The sequence below is a fragment of the Sander lucioperca genome, chromosome 20 (genome assembly GCF_008315115.2).
Source record: "Sander lucioperca isolate FBNREF2018 chromosome 20, SLUC_FBN_1.2, whole genome shotgun sequence".
NCBI classification, from domain to species: domain Eukaryota; kingdom Metazoa; phylum Chordata; class Actinopteri; order Perciformes; family Percidae; genus Sander; species Sander lucioperca.
This window is the reverse complement of record NC_050192.1, coordinates 16,930,941-16,952,137: the sequence shown is the minus strand read 5'-3', so window position 1 is coordinate 16,952,137 and position 21,197 is coordinate 16,930,941. Positions and strand designations below refer to the sequence as shown.

At 39.7% G+C, this 21,197-nt stretch overlaps 1 protein-coding gene across 3 annotated transcripts in view; it reads left to right on the top strand.

Moving 5' to 3' along the window:
• The window catches only part of si:cabz01090165.1 (uncharacterized protein LOC100333421 homolog), a 471,441-nt gene that overhangs the window by 102,328 nt on the left and 347,916 nt on the right, over positions 1 to 21,197 (top strand). For all 3 annotated transcript variants that reach the window (XM_035995843.1, XM_031304122.2, XM_031304121.2), the window contains exon 2: positions 10,469 to 10,508. The gene's annotated coding sequence lies outside the window, so the exon portion shown is untranslated. The remainder of the gene's footprint in view (positions 1 to 10,468; positions 10,509 to 21,197) is intronic.

Below are 21,197 nucleotides of genomic sequence, written 5' to 3'. Positions count from 1 at the left end.
AGAGGTGCAGTGGAGATGTGAGGGGGGTTAATGAGCTGCAGCGGTGCACTGAGACAGGCTGCTGTGACAGGGTGGTAACAGTAATGAGTCACAGTTGTGGCCCTCTATCTTATTATGCAGGTCTTTAAAGGATTTATTTACCCCTCTTTTATGGAGGGGAGGGTTTTTACAACAGTTCCCTTCAGTCACACATACACACACAACTGTAGTTATTAATGTTCTCCTGCATGTATATCCAGTATTTAAAGCTGTATTATATGAGTAGTACTGTCACTTATTATATTTCAATATTTCAACCCGTTGTTATTCCCAACTCGTCAACTACTGACCCTTGGTCAGTGTCTCTCAGCGTCAGATACCGACGCAAAAATCAACCTTTAGTGTCTGTATGGAGTACAGAGCGCTGTAAGATGACGTAGTATTAAGAGAGACAACGGTAGAGAGTAGTATGAAAGACCCAAAATCTGCAGGTTGGGGGGGTGGATGGGTCAGACAACACAAGACTTTCATCCAGGAGACCGGGGTTCATGTCCCGCGCTTGTCCCGCACAGGGGTGGGGCTAGAAAGCCCTTCCCCCCCCCCCCTTCTGGAATATGATTGCCCACCTGGCACACCTCCCCCACCTTCACACCATTAAGGCTAGAGTGCTGTCAATCTGACAATTAGGGCTGTCCTCGACTAAAGAAATTCTTAGTCGACTAACACTTATATGATTTTGTCGATTAATCGATTAGTTGATGTAATCGACAGAGCTGTGCTCTTTGAGAGGTGGTTAAGACTAGAAAAGCACAATATAAATGTAGTTAATTAACCATCTGTAAAACTGACTTTCTCCACAATTAATCCTGCAAAAGCACCACTTTAAATCTTGTGTTTACCAGAAATGTGCTCATAAGTTTCTTGGAAATAAGTCATTCAGCATGAATAAACATAAAAAAATGACCCATCAACTAAAGAAATCTTAGTCGACTAAAACCAAAACGACCGAGTAGTCGACTAATCGACTAAGAGGTCGCAGCCCTACTATTGTGATTTCCATTGGATCAGAGTACTGTCACTCGACCAATTAACGTTTCAATGGTGAATATCTAAAATTCTAATAACATGCAACCAGCACGGGAATAGTTTCTTTAAAAAAGTGGCAGACTGAGCCTATAGAACATGTGCATTATATTTTGATATAAAATTATTTGTTTAAAATGAAAACAAGTGACATTAATAGTGATTAATAGTTTTATTGAACAGAATTGAATTATTTTGTTCTATCCTATCCAATAGTTCCTATATTTCTAAGCAGATTTTCTATGCTGTATTCTGATAAAAAAGGGAATATTTCCTATATTAATATTGGAATAACGAACGTAATGGATATTGTTAATAGTGTTGACAGAGCTGTTTAGTGACTTGTGGCTCATATTTTAGGTAATCCCGCATTTCTGAATGATTCAGTCCCAGCACTCTCATCGTGCTCATTTCCAGCAGCAGCAGGCAGCCGTTTTCAGAAAATAAGCTCAGACAAAGTAATCAACTGGCTGGTGAAGGAAGTGGAAATTTTAGCAGTTAAAGAGCCAAATCTTTTTCTCATGAGTTGGTTAAGACCAAGGCAGACTGTGAACATGAAATAAGTCCATTATTTAAAAATCAATTTGTGATACAACTGGATGGAGAGCCACACCACTACCAACCAACAAAAATTACTATGGACAAAGACTTTTCAATCTTCCATCCCCTAGGGCTGTCCTCGATTAAAGACATTTTGAATCGACTGACACTCATACGGTTCGTAGTTGATTTAATCAACAGATCTGTAAAATCTGAGTTTCTCCACAAAGAATCATCAAGCACCAGTTTAAATTCTGTGTTTAACAGAGATGTGCTCATATGTTTCTTAAAAAAAAGTCATTCAGTTTGAAAAAAAGCATAAAAAATGACTTAATAAATCTCAGTTGGCTAAGATCGCTCAGTTATGTTATAACCTTGGTTCTCTGAGTGAAGAGACTATCTCTCCAGCTGTATGCCGCTCGGAGACGGTTCCGATCAAACTATCAGTGATTCCACGCCAGCACAGGTGCTTTATAGGGTGGGGCCGGGCTAGCCGGTGTGTCTTAAAGAACTATCAACGTACCTGACCTCAGAGGAATCATCCCCGTACATATGGAATATGTAACGGTGGAGAGAGAGTCTCCATACAACAGAGAACAAAACAACCTACATGATCTTTATTGGACCGAAGTAGCTTTACTATCACATACTGCCAACACTGTGGCATTTTACCCTCCTTAACAATAGTTTCTTGAGGTGACTAATCTTATACCACTGGTTTACTCTGATAGTCGCTGTGGATGTAGTCTGAATCTAGGACATTCCACTTCCGGGATTGCTCCGGTGCCGCAGGAAATTCCACCGGATGCATGTCTTTTTGCCGATGTCCGTTTCCTTCCGCTTTCTTTGTGTTGGAATTTTAAACTCCGGTGGATTTCTGAGGACTATGGTTAACTGCTCCTCAGATCTCTGCAGGGTAAATCCAGACAGCTAGCTCGACTATCTGTCCAATCTGAGTTTTCTGTTGCATGACTAAAACAACTTTTGAATGTACACATGTTCCACCAAAACAAGTTCCTTCCTGAGGCTATTTTGCGGCGGCTCCATGCAGAGCTTATGACAAGTGTGATTGGTTTAAAGAAATGCCAATAAACCAGAGCACGTTTTTCTCCCATCCCAGAATGCTGTGTGGACTAGCCAGACCCTCCTCCGCAGTGCTGTGGAGGAAGGTCTGGCAAAGCGAGACTCCTCTGGATGAGACTACCTGTGCATTCAATCTGCAACAACTTGCAGGAGAATCTCTGGGATGCATTGTGCACCTAAACGCTGTTGTGGCATGGTGAGGTGTATTTAATTTTATCACCTCCAGGCAGATGTAAAATATTGAATTTCTTCTTGTGCGTGGTTTTCTCACAAGGTCTTTCCTTTCAAGCAACATTTTGTCTGGGATGAGGCCTGCTGGAATCATCTTTGTGTTTGCTGCTGAAAGTTGTGTGTGTTCTGTGACCTTTAACCATTTGTTTCTTAGCTTAACCTACCTGTTTGCGTAAAGTCTTGCTGTGTTTACCTAGCCGGGGCATCACTTTCCACAGAAAGTAAGGAAATAAAACAATTTATCATGAGTAAAAAAGGCATACCCTTAAAGACAAGTGTAAGAGCCATAGCAGGCAATTTAAAATAAGAAAAAGAAAACCTAAACAAGCAAGTGAGGCCTGGGCTTACCACAATTAATGTACCAAACGACCCACAGGGAGGTTTTTTGAGCACATAGTTTAATCTATACGGGCACAGGTGGAAAAGAAAGATCATATTAATTCTACAAAGCAAATAAAACATATACAACCAAATATTTCTGTAAATAAAGTGTGCATAAACATTATGCTCGGTGCACTACCAATGAAATGAAATTAAACTCCAAAATAATTTAATCTAATCCCATGAAGATGTCCCCTCCCCCTCTGGCAGCACTGGCACTTGGCCTCTTCCACTTCCTGTTTGTAGAGTATAAGCGGCCATCTTAACTTGTAGTGAATCCTTTGTCAGGTGTACCCAGCTCATGGAAACAAAAAAGGTACCAACAGCACAGACTGCATTATTTAAATCACTATTTCAGCAACAAGTTGAAATTCTTAAAGAAAACCTTCCAACAAAAGTTTTGTCGTGTTCAGTCTTGATGTCTTTTGGCCTGCAAATGGCCACCAAACAAGTGCTTAGTAGGGCTGCATGGGTTAGGCCAATCTACCTCCGTTACCTAAACCAAAATCGAACATTAAATTAAAACAATATGGCTGTTAAGTTGAACCACAACACTGTGTAGCAATGTCATCATTTTCATTAAAAATAACCTGCATAAGTGTCCCTTCTGTTTTTCCCAACAGAATTAGTCCGATAGTCTCCAGAACTTTGCCTTAGATTTAATGTTTAGGCCAAAGGTTGAGAAAACAAAGTGGAAATCTTCACTTATCTACCTAACAATTTTTACAACAGTTGCTGTGTCAAAATTTCTACTTTGATTACCTTGTCTGTCTCTTTTTTCTAGCATCAGTTAAGTTTTGTTCTGTCGTAGCAGGAAATCTGCTGTAATTACAATAACGACATTGTTGATGTATTGTTTTTCTGGCTGGCAGGCATTCTTATAGGTTGTAGGTGTCTTTTTATAAGCTGATAAAATATACATAATTTAAACTTCATATCATTTGTTTGATACCATGCTTGATATGGCTGAATTATGCCTTTATGTGTTTGGTGGTTGTGTGGATATATTGGTATAGATATGATATGTTTATTGAATATATACACTGGATGTTTACTTGGTCCAGCCTGCCTGTCTGCTGGCCCACATACATACACTAATACATTCATGCCTCAGCACTTCTCTGTTTACTTCTTTACTTATACTTGAAACTATACACTATCATCAGCATAAAAACTTTCCCCGCTGCATGCCATTAGCCCATATAGCAACTTTTAAAAGGGAAAACCACACAATAATAGACTATTAGCCTTCCCTTGAATCCATACCTCCCTCCAGCTCTCTTCCTTTACTTACCATCAAAGTCTGCTTAAATTTTTCAGAGCTTGTTTTCTGCCGTTATCTTTAAAATGCCCTCAGCATTAACAAACTCGTAATAGAATAAGGGAGGGTCTGCAGAGGATTAGATTAGACAACCACTACTGCTTCATGGTGCACAAGCTTGGCTGGGATCAGCTGTGGAGGAGCAATCCCCTGAATGAATCGTCGTCAATATAGACTTCAGCCGCACTGATATCCTAGAAATTAATGGATTTCAGAGTTTGTTCAACATATGTAGCCTATAATGTTCATCATTTGTTTGAATTCTATTTAGGATTATATAAATTGTTGTGGAATCGGCAGTGCCATGGGAGAATGGTGTTAAAGAAGCTAATGAGCGAAAAAAAGACCTAGTACTCTGAAATGGCAAATGAAGCTGCTCAGAGCAGTTGGAAGACCAATACTTTCCCTGTAGAAGTGGGATGCAGGGGATTCGTTCATACATCTACGAAATGTCCGTTGAAGAAAATGGTTGTGAGTTGTCGCTCCCTCCATCAAGCAATCATGTCATTGCCAAATGCAGCAGAAAAATGACTTTGGATTAAAAGGAAAGACAACAACTGGGCTGCAAGATGAAGATGGAGGGTATGGAATTGAGGGGGGTGTACATGGGACACCATGGCTGAATCTTACTTCTCGTATTTGACAGCTCCTCGCGCCTCGCTTGAACCAGAAGTCGTTCTGGCCCTCCTCCGTGAAGGCCGTCTCAAAGCTCTTATTCCTTCCCCAAGGATGGAGGAGGGATCTCTGAGGAGCTATGATCGAGGATACCCGAGAGCAGCCTTCCCGGAAGCCATGCAGCTGAAAGCCATTGCTAACTCCGCCCATACAGCCGCATTCAACGCGTTAATTTCCTCTCTCCTCCCATGATATTCCTCCGTCTGTTCCATGCTTCCTCAGTGGTACAGACTAAGGTAGGGTCTGCAAGGTAGGGGGGCAGGTGGAGGAGCCGGGGATGCAATTTAAGGGAAGTGATATGCAGCCCAAGTGGGATGCAAGGGATGCTTTGCTACATCTTCGAAAAAGTCTTAAGAAAATAATAGTGAGGTGTCGCTCCCTCCAACAAGCAATCAAGTCCTTGTCAAATGCAGCAGAAAAAAGCAGCATTTGACTTTGGATTAAAAGGAAAGACAACAGCTGGGCTGCAAGACGAAGAGAGGAGGGTATGGAACTGAGGGGGGTGTACATGAGACGCCAGATATCAGGGTAGAGCCCCCTGGAGATGTCGTGGGCTTACCAACGAAAAGTCAAAGGAGGAGGGTGCCCGCCTGATGACCCCGATGATGTAACGTACCTCCCTCTCACCACTCAAGTCCAATTTGCTCTACTCTCATAAACCATTTTCTACTCGACAAGGCCGATTTCAAAGCAATACCCCTGCCAATTTTGTTTTACAAAATACAGCATTTTACAACATATTTCCACATCATATCTCAATATTCTTAGACAATTATGTACAATAATAACTTGGTTCAATAATTTATCATTTACGATGTGCACAATCTGTTATCTATTCACTGCAGCTTCTAATATTCACTTTAGTTATGTTCACACTGCACTAAAATAGATTTGTACATGTGACAGTACAGGGAATTAGAGGACCCAAATGCAGAAAGCAGGCAGGCAGGAGAAGTCTGATTCTAGTCAAATTAGAACAGAAAACAAAGCAAAGTACCGAAACCATAACAGTACAATCCATTTGTTTTAGAAACAATCTTTTTAACCTCATCTCACTTAACTTCTTAACATTTTTATTTGTGTGAATTTGTTTAGATGGATAGATTAATGTAGATGTAATCCCAAGCGTTGTTAGTGACAGACAGTACTTGTTGTGTATGCGCTATGATATGTAACTGTTATCGGCAGGCTTATTATTGAACTAAATTGAATCCCAAAGCTGGTATCTTGGTTTAAAGGTCTGTGCTACTGTAACTGTCTATCGTGTTATTGCTCAAAAACCCACTGAGGATGGTCGTTAGCATATTATCTGCTGCTTGTGTTTACCTTCATAATTAATTGAGCTCAAAGCGAAACACGGGACCTCTTAACAAAGGTTATGGCGATGCAACGTAGGTGCTGCTCCAAATAATGTTGACTTTCTGCAGCAAGCAGAGACGACTGCGGCCAACAGACACTGAAAAATGCTGAGAGTGAGATAAAAAGAAGTTCTGTACCTTTTACTTCACTGTCTACCTGAACAGATTGCATCCCAAGCTCCATCCCTTGGCTATGAATGTATCCTACTTTTATTAGGCTACACCTCATCTACAATGTACGGACAGTCACTTTTGCATTTGCATGTCTTGTTTTGTCCATGATTTTCTCTTTTTCTAAAACCATTGCTTAGGCATGCACACACGCACACACACACACACACACACACACGCACAAAACACACACATACACACACACGCACCCAACACACACACACACATACATGCACTCAACACACACACACACACACACACACATGCAAACATCAAACATACATACACGCACACAACACAAACTCATGCATGCACACAACACACATACATGCACACAACACACATACACAACACACATACTCGCAAACAACACACATACACGGACACAACAGACAACCTAACGTTTGCATGTCTTTTTAGATCCAAATCCCAACATGTACTCCCTCTGAAAACACAGTAGTACTCCACTGTCTCCACTTTTGGAGGATTTTTCTCTTTTTCTGAAACCATTACTTAGGCACACACACACACACACACACACATATACATACATACATACATACATACATGCACACAACGCAAACACACACAGCACACACAACAAACATGCACACAACTCACATACACACAACACAAACATGCATGCACACAACACACACCTGCACACAACAAACACACACATACATGCACACAACACACACACACACACACACACACACACACACACACACACACACACACACACACACGCGCACACGTTGAGTGCCCAATATAATGTTAGCGATGCTATCTGGAGATCAAAGTAGCCGGCTAGCTTTTAAAACTCAAGAAGTCAAATTTCATTCAGAGGCAGAGAGCCTGGGGAGGCATTTGATAATCCACACTGTCTGATGAGATTCCCATCGCAATGACTTATGGTAAGATAGAAAGACGTTCTGTACCTTTTACTTCACTGTCTACCTGACGGGATTTCATCCCAAGCTCCATCCCTTGGCTATGAATTAATCCTACTTTTATTAGGCTACACCTCATCTAAAAAATACTTAACTTAACCTTTACCTAACGTTTGCATGTCTTTTTAGATCCAAATCCCAACATGTACTCCCTCTGAAAACACAGTAGTACTCCACTGTCTCCACTTTTGGAGGATTTTCTCTTTTTCTGAAACCATTACTTAGGCACACACACACACACACACACACACACACATACACATATACATACATACATACATACATACATACATGCACACAACGCAAACACACACAGCACACACAACAAACACGCACACAACTCACATACACACAACACAAACACGCACATGCATGCACACAACACACACCTGCACACAACAAACACACACATACATGCACACAACACACACACACACACACACACACACACACACACGTTGAGTGCCCAATATATCATGTAAGCGATGCTATCTGGAGATCAAAGTAGCCGGCTAGCTTTTAAAACTCAAGAAGTCAAATTTCATTCAGAGGCAGAGAGCCTGGGGAGGCATTCGATAATCCACACTGTCTGATGAGATTCCCATCACAATTACTTATGGAAGGAAAAAAATGTAAAGGAGGGAAGGTAAAGTGAAGTAAATGAAGAAAGAAAGCTAGAAGAGGGGGGAAATAGGAGAGCACGGCTCAAGACGGAACGAAATGGGGAAAGAAGAGATTCTGTATTCTGATTGATCCATCTATACTTTGCTCATTTTTCGAATGGCTCTCTCAGCATCTTTACCCTCAGTCTCCCAGAATCACACTCCATATCTCTCCCCCCCCCCCCTCCCTCTACCTTTTCATCGTGTTTATAAGTCATCTATCAGATAACAGAGACACGGAGATGGAACAAAACTCGTCCCTGTAATTCATCCTGCCGCTCATTCCTTTTTCCTCCGTGATGACATCCATTTGTCAGCTGCCTCTGCGTCTTTAAAATGAAGCCATTTGCTCTCCGAGTCGCTCCCGTTTCAACGTCTTCTTCATCGCAGAGGGATGCACTTTGCCAACAAATGCCGAAAGATGAATTGAGAGTCGGTGTCTTGATGACTCAGTGGGTTCAACTATATTCTCGCAACATCAAATCTGACTCATGATTTTCTCCTTCTTCTGCTCTTCCTCTCTGTAACTGCTGGAATCAAACGTGTTTGAGAGATCTCATAAAGAAGTGCAGTCTAATATGTTTTAAGCTACCTTTTTGAATGCAGAAATTTGGGGATTTCCTTTAGTTATTTCATTCTAACCCTTGTGTTGGCTTACCGTCTACTATACAACTTGTCAAAATAGAAAACGAAAAAAAAATGTTTTCCCCCACTACCACCAGTATACAGTATATACCACTAACACCAACTTATGACCACTAGTTTTACACTTATTTTTGAAATTCATGGTCACTACACCTCATTTATATAATATTATGTCTAAATTTTGAGTAAAAAAAAAAAGCTGAAATTAAGACAACAAATAGTTAAGATCAGAGGATGCCGAGTGGATAATCGCTGGTAGGCTATATGTCAATGTTTAGTCAGGACATACTGTTTTGAAACCATTTCAGTCTTTTTTTTCAAATGCTACAGTTGTGCTCATAAGTTTATGAACCCATGCTAAAGTTGACTAAAAAGAGGAATAAAATAATCATCTTTTGGAAATTGATCTTAATGCCTTAATTAAAAAAAATGAGGAAAAATCCAACCTTTAAGGACGCCAATTTTCTTTGTGAATGAATAATGTATCGTAAATAAATAAATGTTCTTCCTTAAAATACAGGGGGCATGAGTATACACACCCCTATGTTAAATTCCCATAGAAGCAGGCAGATTTTATTTTTAAAGGCCAGTTATTTCATGGATCCAGGATACTATGCATCCTGATAAAGTTCCCTTGGCCTTTGGAATTAAAATAGCCCCACATCATCACATTCCCTTCACCATACCTAGTGATTGGCATGGGGTACTTTCCATAAAATCATCTCTCAATGCAAATCAAACCAGCTATTAGGCTAACTGAAATAAAACCTGGATCCATGAAATAACTGGCCTTTAAAAATAAAAATCTGCCTGCCTCTATGGGAATTTAACATAGGGGTGTACTTACTTATGCCCCCTGTATTTTAAGGAAGAACATTTATTTATTCTCCGTCTGTGCAAGATTGGGAATGATTGAGATTTCTCTTGGCACAGCTACCAGAAGACTTCCAACTTTCAGACAGGTTGCTCACGTCACATTTACGTCGTCTCTCTCAGTTGGAGGCTGCTCAGTAACGCTCAGCCATCACCGGAAATGTGACTTCCAGAGATACGGGATCTGTTGGTCCATTCTTATATACTGTCTATGGCGTGGACTTGGTGGTGTTGTGTGGCAGCGCGTCGCAGTACCACCTAGCCGCCTGGTGTGCATACTACATCGAATTTCACACACTTTTGCATCACCATATGCACTCAGATTTCCCCCCCCCCAAAACTCTCGTCTAAACGCGGAATAAAAAGTGAGAACGCAATGCCACTTTTGCGTTTTCTCTTCACATCGTTTCCGTCTAAACATAGCCTGAAGTCAACTGTCACACATTGCAGTTATTGCTTACATGAAAAGTTGTGGAAATTAATTAACAAAATATTTAAATTTTGTTGTTTCAGATATCGGGAAGGATTGAGCTGGAAACCAGACGACATAAAGGTAAGTTAATAACTTTAAATTTTTTTTTTTTTTTTTTTTTTTTAAACGTCAAATCCAAACACACACAAGAGTTGAACCTGTCAGAGACTGAACTCCATTTGAACTGTGATGAAATGAGTGCAGGCTTTGGTCACAGCCTTTGTCTGCACATAAGAGGATGGACGTCTGGGTCACATTTAAAAAAGATAAAAAGAAGGTTAATGGGAAGGATGGATTTAATGGCTTTAACGTTGGATAAATGAATGTCCGTATGTTCAGAAGGGGAAGTGGGAAAGTGTCAATTACTGAAGCAACGGATACATTATGGGGTCCTGTGTGTGTGTGTGTGTGTGTGTGTCTCTGTGTGTGTCTCTGTTTGTGTGCGTGTCTCTGTGTGTGTGTGTGTGTGTGTGTGTGTGTGTGTGTGTGTCTCTGTCTCTCTGTCTGTGGCAGCTTAGGGGCACACACACACATAGGCTGGTTGTAAAAGGGCTTCATCAGCTTGCCCCAAAAAGAGGGCTAAACTAGCAAAGTACTGTGCACTGTCTGCTATTATAGGCAGCCGCCATAGACAGTATGGCGAGGGCACTGTTACTCATCCCCCAGAAGAACAGAGGGGAGGGGTATGCTTATATTATAACGACTTGCTGTATTCCAAAGGCCCATGGTTTTGTATATGTATTTAACTGCATCTATAATATTATACGTCCTTGTAAATGATTCTTTTCAAGTGGATTTAAATAAATTGTGTGTGTGTGTTCAGTCTTTATTATGCCAGTCACACAATGATTTAATTTTTATTATTTAATCATCATTTTCAATTATCAATGTTTTGATTAATTGATTAATGTTAATTAACTTTTTATCTGAAGACTTACTTTGTCCAATCTGCAGCTATAAAAAAAAAACACAACATAGATTATGTTCACGTTGGAATTAGACATGTAGGTTAGAAATAAGGGCCTAGGGAATGCTATTTGTAGGGATGTTATTATGCATCGTGAAAAGGTTAAAAATGGATATAAATTTGTTGTTGATTACAACCAGTTGAAATAAAAAAAATGAATCGGGATGCAATTTTTAAACGTCCTAGGACGTAGCCTTCTTTTGATTTCACTCATTTGTAGTACTGATTAGCGTGATGATTAAACACACATGGGCAACTGTGGATAGGCCTGCAACAATTCAATAATTGTCTAATCACACATTTTCTTTGTTTAATTAATCACTATCAATAGCTAAGGTTTTAAGGGGTTTGATTTTGTTTCGATGGGCCAAATTCTAATTATATGATTATTGGTGCATTATTTTTACTGGCGATGATAAATGTTCCAATGTCAGTTGTATGTTAATTTAAGAAAAAATACAATGCTTTATGATGAAACAGGCATTGGCTGTGTACTTGTGTTATTGCATTACCTGGGTCACATAACAGTGATGTAACTTAAAGATGTATCCTGGGATTAATTCCAAACTTTAATTTGTTTGAAAAAGTAATACATTGATGTTAATCACAATTATTGTTGAGACAATTAATTGTATGGTAACATTTGGCAGGATAATTTTTGGTGGAACATGTGTACGTTCAAAAGTTGTTTAAGTTGTGCAACAGAAAACTCAGACTGGACACACACACACACACACATACAGTAGCCACCCAGCCATCCTCTAATGGAGCCACCACTTATCCCAGCTTGCTGACCACCGACAGCCCAATATCTGTCTGAATAATGGACGTGCAAGCTCTATTAGATTAGAGTGGACATTATCTGGATGCGGGATGGCAGTAATGACAGAGCGTTCTCTATCTGATCACAATTTATCCACCACATTCTGTTATCTGGACGTAAAACTGCAGTCATTCATCCACACTACTGTGGAATTCAAACGGACCACAGATGAGGAGCAGACAGGACTCCCTCTGTAAACAACTATTGCAGGTTAAATACTGACTTTCAAGAGACATGGTGATTAATAAAGCAGCGATACAACACTTACGGGGCGGACACACATGTTGGCTGTTTGTATATATATGTGTGTGTATGTGTATGTGTATGTGTATATATATATATATATATATATATATATATATATATATATATGATATATATATATATATATATGATATTAGTATACTTATGAGTGCCACTATATATATATATATATATATATATATAGTGGCACTCATAAGTTTATGAACCCATGCTAAATTTGGTTTTACATTTCAGTTAGCCTAATAGCTGGTTTGATTTGCATTGAGAGATGATTTTATGGAAAGTACCCCATGCCAATCTCTAGGTATGGTGAAGGGTATGTGATGATGTGGGGCTATTTTAATTCCAAAGGCCAAGGGAACTTTATCAGGATGTATAGTATCCTGGATCCATGAAATAACTGGCCTTTAAAAATAAAAATCTGCCTGCCTCTATGGGAATTTAACATAAGGGTGTACTGACTTATGCCCCCCGTATTTTAAGGAAGAACATTCATTTATTTACGATATATTATTCATCCACAAAGAAAATTGGTGTCCTTAAAGGTTGGACTTTTCCAATTTTTTTTAACTGAGAGATTAAGATCAATTTCCAAAAGATGATTATTTTTTTATTCCTCTTTTTAATTCAATTCAATTCAATTCAATTTTATTTATAGTATCAAAATTTTTAGTCAACTTTAGCATGGGTTCATAAACTTATGAGTGCCACTGTGTATGTATGTATGTCTCTATCTCTCTATTTCTATACATATCTCTATATAGATATCTCTTTATATATCTCGATATATAGTATATCTCTATCAGATGTTTTTGCATCAGTAACAAACGCCAAAGGCACCTTACCAAGTGTTGCTATTTGACACGCTGGGAGTGAAAGTGTATTTGTTGAAACAGTGAAACTAGTTCCCCATCAGTGCGCCATGACAGTTTGATGCCGCCATGTTGGAGTGATGTTCTAATTCAGTCACATCAACATAGATCAGGCATGTCGGACACATCTGTGTACATATGGCGCTGCTGTTATCACTATGATTAATGCTATAATTATTCATGAGCTACTGTCCCTGCTGTTTTTTAGAAGAGCGTGAAGGACTTAATTTGACAAGTTCATCTCACACATACCTGAAGTCTGCATTTAATCTGTTTGGACTGATAGAGCAGTGTCCAGTCCTTCGGCAACAATGGCTCCAGTTTTAAAGGCTCAGTCATCATCATCAACCTTTATTAAAATCACAAAAATGATAATCCATCTTTATCCATGACATTAAGAGATAAAGCTTCATAGATCCTCAGCAGGGAAGTTCATGAAATGAACAAGCGCTGAAATCAGGATTGTGGATGGATGGGTCCTAAAACAGAGGGGGGGAGCAGAGTTTGTGTCCCGGAAGAAGTTAAGGGGAAAACACAAGACTTTCACCCAGGAAACGGGTGTTCATGTCCCAGGAGTACAACTTAAGGGGAACGGTGTTTAAACCCAAACCACAATCTTTTTTTCTAATCTTAAATAGTCGTTTTTGTGTCTAAACTTAACTTGGGGTCGTCCAATGATGCTCACCTTCTGTCGGCTAAACTCAACTGTAACGGCCATCACCTCTTCTCTGCTAATTGTAACTGTAAAGACCGCCTAACTTAACTGTCATGTGACTAGCCGTCACGTGACCGGCTGGCGGTCACTGTAATTTCATACGATATCATGTGAATTGTTGTGCATAAGTTTTCGTACGAAATCATGCGAACCTGTTCATAAAAATGCGTTGATGAATCATGTGTGCCTGCTGGTGAACCACTGATGCTGTTTTTGTATATATTTTAGTACCATTGATACCCAAAACTATTGTAAGCACTTAGATCCCAACAATGAATACGGAGTGTGTCCTCTCTACAATGCAGCATTACAAACTTTGCAGACAGACAATACATGTCTCCTTGGCTCACGCAGAAATTCTCCCAAATCACTTACCATGTGTTATTTTGTCATATATTTGCCTCACTGATCCATTAATTTTATTTAAGCCTCAGTAATGATACTCCATGTTAAATACCAGCCAGGCTAGCTGCCACTCGATGGTGTTTTTTGCCCCCAACGGCTCCTTCCAGGCAGCCTCCAAGGCACCCTAACCCTAACCTTAACCCTAACCCTAACCAGTGCCTAATCCTAGTGCCTTCCAGGCAGCGCTGCCTGGAAGGAGCCGTTGGGGGCAAAAATCACTGATAAACCTAGCTGCCCATTTATTGGTTAAAACTGTTTAATGCTTTCAGTTTCATGATGTTGTGAACAAGAAGCCAGCCGCATTGTCCACAGACCACAGCTGCTGATCATTCACTAAGCAGTCTAATGCAGACCTTAAACCAAACGACTTTTCAAACGATTCCACTGTCGCAGACTGATTTCCAATATCGGAATGAAACCCTGAGCGTCTTGCTAGAGTAGGGGCGCTCCCGTCGTCTCCATCGTTTGGTGTAAGGTCATAAAACTCAGTCCCAGTCAGTCTTTCTTCCGTCTGGACGTTCAGACAAAATCAAACGTGTTTGATATTATCCTAAGTTTTTAAGTCTTGATAGTGAAGTTAAATCATGTTAACATTGTTAACAACCAATGGGTGCTCTCCCTCCAGCACCAAACAGGAAGCAGCAAACGGCTAGAGCCAGTGTTGTTTATGGTTGCAATTGCGCCACGCTAAGATAAATGCCAAAGAAGGAAAGGTGCTGATTTTCAACCCTTCTGAAGCTCGTCATCCAACGGGAGTTTTACCAGAGGATTAACACAGACCTCCAGGTACTGGAGACATTCATCTGCATGTACGGCAGAACAGAAAACAGGCAAACTTTCCCTTAAGTTACCAGCTAACACTAGCGGTAGCTAGCTAGCTTGGTTAATTTTTCAAAACTAATCTTGTTGTAGTCTTGCAATGTGTGACCCTGGAAGAACCCCCAGTCTTTACATATTATGACAGCCTTTAACGTTTGATGTGAGATGGTTGTCTTTGGATGTGAGATGTTGTCAGACTTAAGTATTTTTAAAGTTTGTTCAAAGTCTTCTTGTGTATCGTAGGCAAAACAGTAGCATGATTCACCAGCCAGAGTTCAAACGTCCTTGTGTCTGATGACTTGTGATGTCCCCTTGTATTGTTAGACGACCCTAACCCTGCACTTAAACAGCCCAAAATAAAACACCACGGCTTTGCCCTAAAACAAAATGGCAGTGATAGGAAGTCATAGATCATGTCTTTATTGCCACTTTTCAAGCTTCTCCTCTCTTCGGCTGTACGAGATTCTCAAACACTCAGCCGTTTACATGAGCAACAGTAATAGATAGTTATAGTGTCCTCCACACTTAGTGCCTGCGTTTCTTTGCAGTACTTGACTGTTTGTAGTGTGTAAGAGCCTGAACTCTTCCTCCTGTAGGCAATCCATGTATATTCATGAATCCACTCGTTACACAGTGTGGAGTATATGCGTAGATGTGAGTTCATGTATATTCATGTGCTTAACACTTAAAGTATGGTTTATTTATGCTAATGCATAGCATGTGCTTAACACAAGTATGCACCTGGTGTGTGTGTGTGTGTGTGTTGGCTTCTACACTTCCTGCCCCGTTGTGAGCAGAGTGGCCTCCCTCAGACTTATGAAACAAAAAGAGTATAGCAGTGATTCTGGAGGTAATAGAGGATGTAAAGTATGTAGAAAAGATACAGGTACCTTTATGCAGGAATAGCATCTAAAGTGAGGGAAACTAATCACTTAAGGAAATCCCGACTGTTTGCTGTCCTGACTCCTAAATGGTGGAATGAGCTCCCTATTGACATCAGGATGGCCGAAAACCTACGCATCTTCCGCCAAAGGCTAAAAACACATCTCTTCCGACTACACCTCGGATAATGAAGGAAAAAAAAAAATTGTGTATATATATATATATATATATATATATAATATATCTTGATACTGCACTTTTCATATGGCTCTTTGTAGCATTACTTATCTAGAGCTAATGTACTTGCATTTACTACTTGTCTGGAGTTTGCACCTTCAAGGTTGAATGCACTTAACTCTAAGTCGCTTTGGATAAAAGCGTCAGCTAAAATGACATGTAATGTAAAATAAGAGAATGGTTCTGAAGAATATTGAACACTATTAGGGCTGCCGCTCTTACCCCGCTCTTATTTTCCACCAGGCACATCTGCGCTGCCTATCTGATGTGCCGCGGCCCCTGCAAGCAATCAAGCAGCCATTTAAGTTAATGCTTGATATTCCACCAGCGTCCCAGAAACGGCAGCTGGGCGGAAGTTAAACAGCGAGAGTATCCTGTCAGTTTACCAAAACACACCCGTCAATATCGTAGATGTCTCCTCTACACCTCGGACGACGAGAGAGTCATCTTTGTGTTTGGAAAAACATAATAGACAACACAGATCCTTTTTTAACGCCAGAAAAGAGAAGCATGGAGTTTAGTTGCAAAAGTACTTTCAGAAACAATAAAGTCTGCAAGACGAGCAGCAAGACGCTCCGCTTCTGAGGCGCTCCCGGTGTGGTATGGCGTGTGGCGGAGGACGGAACAAAACCGGAACGCAGCACAGATGCGCCCAGTGGAGAATCGGGGTTAGTCGATTAGTCGACTAATCACACGTTTTGGTCTTAGACAATTACGATTCATTTAGTCAAATAATTGCCATTTCTTACAGTTTTTTTCTCACAGGCTGTAGGCTCTGGCAAACACAATATTTAAAGTATAAGTTATGCTTTTTTGCATGTTTGACAGATCCGTTGATTTAAATCAATTAATCGATTAGTTTGTCACTATTTCTTTATTCGAGGACAGCCCTAAACATTATATGACAATAGTTAACTACAGGGCAGTAACCTTTACAGCCTTTTTTACATTTATGTTTCATAACAAAGTATAAACTGTGTATTAATGAGGAAATGTGAGACAGGAAAACTGATGGAAGGAAGGTACGCTGTTCAGCTTCTGCAACGGGCTTGAACCGGCTAAAGGTCAATGCAGAATAATCCTCACATTTTAGAAAGTGTAAAGGATCCAAACAGTTGTGTGTTTAATGGTCTAATCATTTCAGCTGGACTTGTAGGCCGTTAACCTATATTGTTGGCTAGTTTCATTTATAATAAAACATCAGATTTTATAAACTACATGTGTGTCTGTGTGCAAAAATCTTAATTTTTAAAGGAACTAGTAACTATCACTGTCAGATGAATGTAGTGGAGTAAAAAGTATATATTTCTCTCTGAAATGTAGCGAAGTAGAAAGTGGCATGAAAAGAGAAGACTCAAGTAAAGTACAAGTACCTCAACATTTGTACTTATGTACTTGGTGTGAGCTCTGGCAGACTTGACGGTCAAATGGGACCTTTGTTCAACTATTTGCGTAATTGGCCGACAGAAACCAGATTGTTTTGCTGTCTTCATTTCAAGTATGGTGACATTGTCACTGTTTTGTGTAATAATACTGTATGCTATGAGACTACACAGTTCAGAGTTAACCATCCCTCCGGTCAGTAATTAATAAAAATAAAATAAATAAGAAGAAACAAGTTCCGATACATGAGAAATAACGCGCAGAAAGGCCGGTATAGTCCTTGAACCTTTTTATTAAAGATGCAGCAGTGAAGAAATGGAAACAATTAATTCACTGTTAGGCTGCTCGGTGGGACCGGAGGGAGGGAGTTACACAGAAAACAGGTGTATTATATGATGCTTCATTTCACCAATATGTAAGCACCCCATTTGGCTCTGCTGGGGCCTTTAGAGAAGTGTATTCATTCATACAGTACAGCGCTTTATGACTGTAAAGTTCCAAAGGTCTTTTATAGAGAGTAGAAACAGAGGACAGAGATAAAAACAGAGATTAAATTTAATGAATGAAACCCTAAAATAACCAATACATGTAATACTCTCTAATTATTTGATTAAACAGTCTAAAGCCCTATTTGCACGGGACTAGTATCACCAGGGGACCTCATGGGATTTAGAAATAACACCCCCTCCCCCCCAAAGTTACCCCCTTGGTTGCAAGGCATGCTATTGTGATAACTTTTTGCGCTGATTTACAATTGATGCCTTGAGGCTCAATACCCAACAAACATGTGGCTGGATATAGGGGTACAGTCATGTTTAAGACTTTGGAAAGTGTCTCTGATTCCATCCCAACGATGTTGGTGGGAATAATCATTTTTGTATCATGATTCTCATTTTCATTGAAAATAAATTTAAAATGATTATAGTGTTGATTTTTGCGAGCATTTGTGTGAAACAAAGATTTTTTTTCTGTAGGATAGGATTTGAATGCTGAGATGTCTGTGCAGCACCACAATACTTCATTCAGAATAGTTCAACACATATTTTGCCTTTAACAAATATTGCACCCCTCCTGTGATTTGGATATTGCACTAGTCCATATTACGATTTCCATAAAATTGCGATTAATTATGCAGCCCTACTTTAAATACTGACTGTATTCTTCTTGGGGTTGTATAATATGTGTAGTTTTGATTGGGTATTATTCAGTTTGATTTAACTGACAGATGAAACCGTAACACCGGTAGGTGATAGCTAGAGAAGAAAAACGTGTATATGTGCGTGTAAGTATGTACTGTATATATGCATGTATGTGTATGTATACATATATAAATAAGTGGAGAATTAGTACAAATACAAGTACAAATGTAGAAAAAGAGGGTAGGACCAGAAACAGTTTTTTTTTTTTAACTTCTTCTTGCTCCTCTTTTGTATCATGGGAATCCTAGAGTATTTTGTTTTTGTTGTTTTTTTCTTGCTTGTGCTGAAATGTACATGTTCGTATTTAATATGTTCAAAATAAACTAAACATAAAAATAATAATAAAAATACTGTTGAGACATTTCCCCCAAACTTGATCATTAAGAGTTAACATGAGGCTATGGGGGTTTTAATATGTCAAACCAGTATGGCCAATTGACTGATACATTTCAAATGTTGCATTAATCAGATAAAAACTAATATCTTTCAGTTAAGGGATCTCTCTGCCTCTCGTTCCAAATAATGAATTTAATATAAAAAAATTAAATGTTTGTTGTATTTTGTAGATAACAACCGAGCAGTCTCCCCTCAGACATATCCCCTGAATGGGAAGTACATCAGTAGAGCAGTTTTCCAGATGAAGTGCTTTTTTTTTAATTCCAAAAACTTAAAAGAAAACTTCAAACCTTCAATATTCTTCCCTTCATAAGCTATTTGATTGAGTTCCAGTGACACAGTCCCAGAACTGCTCTCTTGAATGGATTCCAGTGGATTTATTTAAACTCCTTAAAGTTTGTTGTCTTTGAAGTTTGTTTTTAAGGCGATCCCTGTGTGCAGCTCAAAACACACGCCATGTCTTCAGCCAACATACTCATGGCAGATGGTGTGTGTGTGTGTGTGTGCGCACATCTTTGGGGGGTCATTAAAGTCATTTTTGTGACAAAAAGTAACCAAATTGAGACCGTGGCGTGGATATTTCATTGACTGCCTGCCCTACTGGTAAAATCATTTGTTATGTTTATTTGCTTGTAACACAACTCATTGTAATTAAAGGAATAGTTTGACTTACCCTAACCCTAACCCCAACCCTAACACTTTACGAATGTAAAGCGTCACTTACATCTGATTTTAACCCAAACTAAGATCATTTTTTAAACTTAACTAAGTAGTTTTTTGTGCACATACACATAACCAAACTGCGACCATTTCACAAAGTTAAAGACATGTTTAAAATCGCGACCATTACGTTCTATGGTTAGATATAAGGACGTATTTCCACCCCCACTAGGGGCGCTATTTAATGAAACTCTCCAGTGGATCGTATTCGAGGGTTAGGAACAAATGACCCATATGGTTGTATGGTTTGGAGGACTGGTTGTACCTACCACTGCAGACCAACTGCTATAAAAAAATCTTGGTTTTTGTCTCCTGCGTTCCTAAATTCCAGGAGGAGACAGATAGTTTGACCTCAAGTCTCTCTCTTTTATCGACTTTGTCAGTTAAAAATAGAAAGTGATTTTAAACAATCCGACTTTCCCGGGGAAAAGATTAGCGCATGCTCTGACTGTGTCGTTATTCCAAGTCTGTCTTCAGGTCTTTATCACTGTCTACGTCCACCTTTTGTTCTTGGAGAAAGTCTGCCGGCCTGCAGTGCCGAGCAATGCTCTTCAACTGGACTCTGACACCAATTATCCTGCCCAGCTTTCCAAACTGGCAACACTCAAACGTCCATCCTTCGCTCTGTCAAACCACCGCTGGTTTTTCTCTCTCGCTTCCCTTTACCCTTGTTATTTCCCTGTCTTTCTGTCTCTCTCTGTCCATAGCAGTCTGTCTTTGTAACTGTCACTCTGTCTTACCGTCTGCCTGCCTTGGGTTGCTCTCCCAAGAGATTTTTTAGTGTCATAATCTAAGTATTTTCAGAAAAAAGTGATGTATGTCATAAATATGCATATTCAATGTCATGTTCAGACTAGTCTCGCATTGCCAGAACTTCCTCCACAGCGCCGCAGAGGAAGGTCTGTCTAGTCCACACAGCATTCTGGGATGGGAGAAAAACATACTCTGGTTTATTGACATTTCTTTAAACCAATCGCAATCATCTTGGGCGGTGCTAAGCGCCGGATGGAGCCACGGTGCCTCTGCAAAATAGCCTCGGGAAGGAACTTGTTTTGGTGGAACATGTACATTCAAAAGTTGTTTTAGTC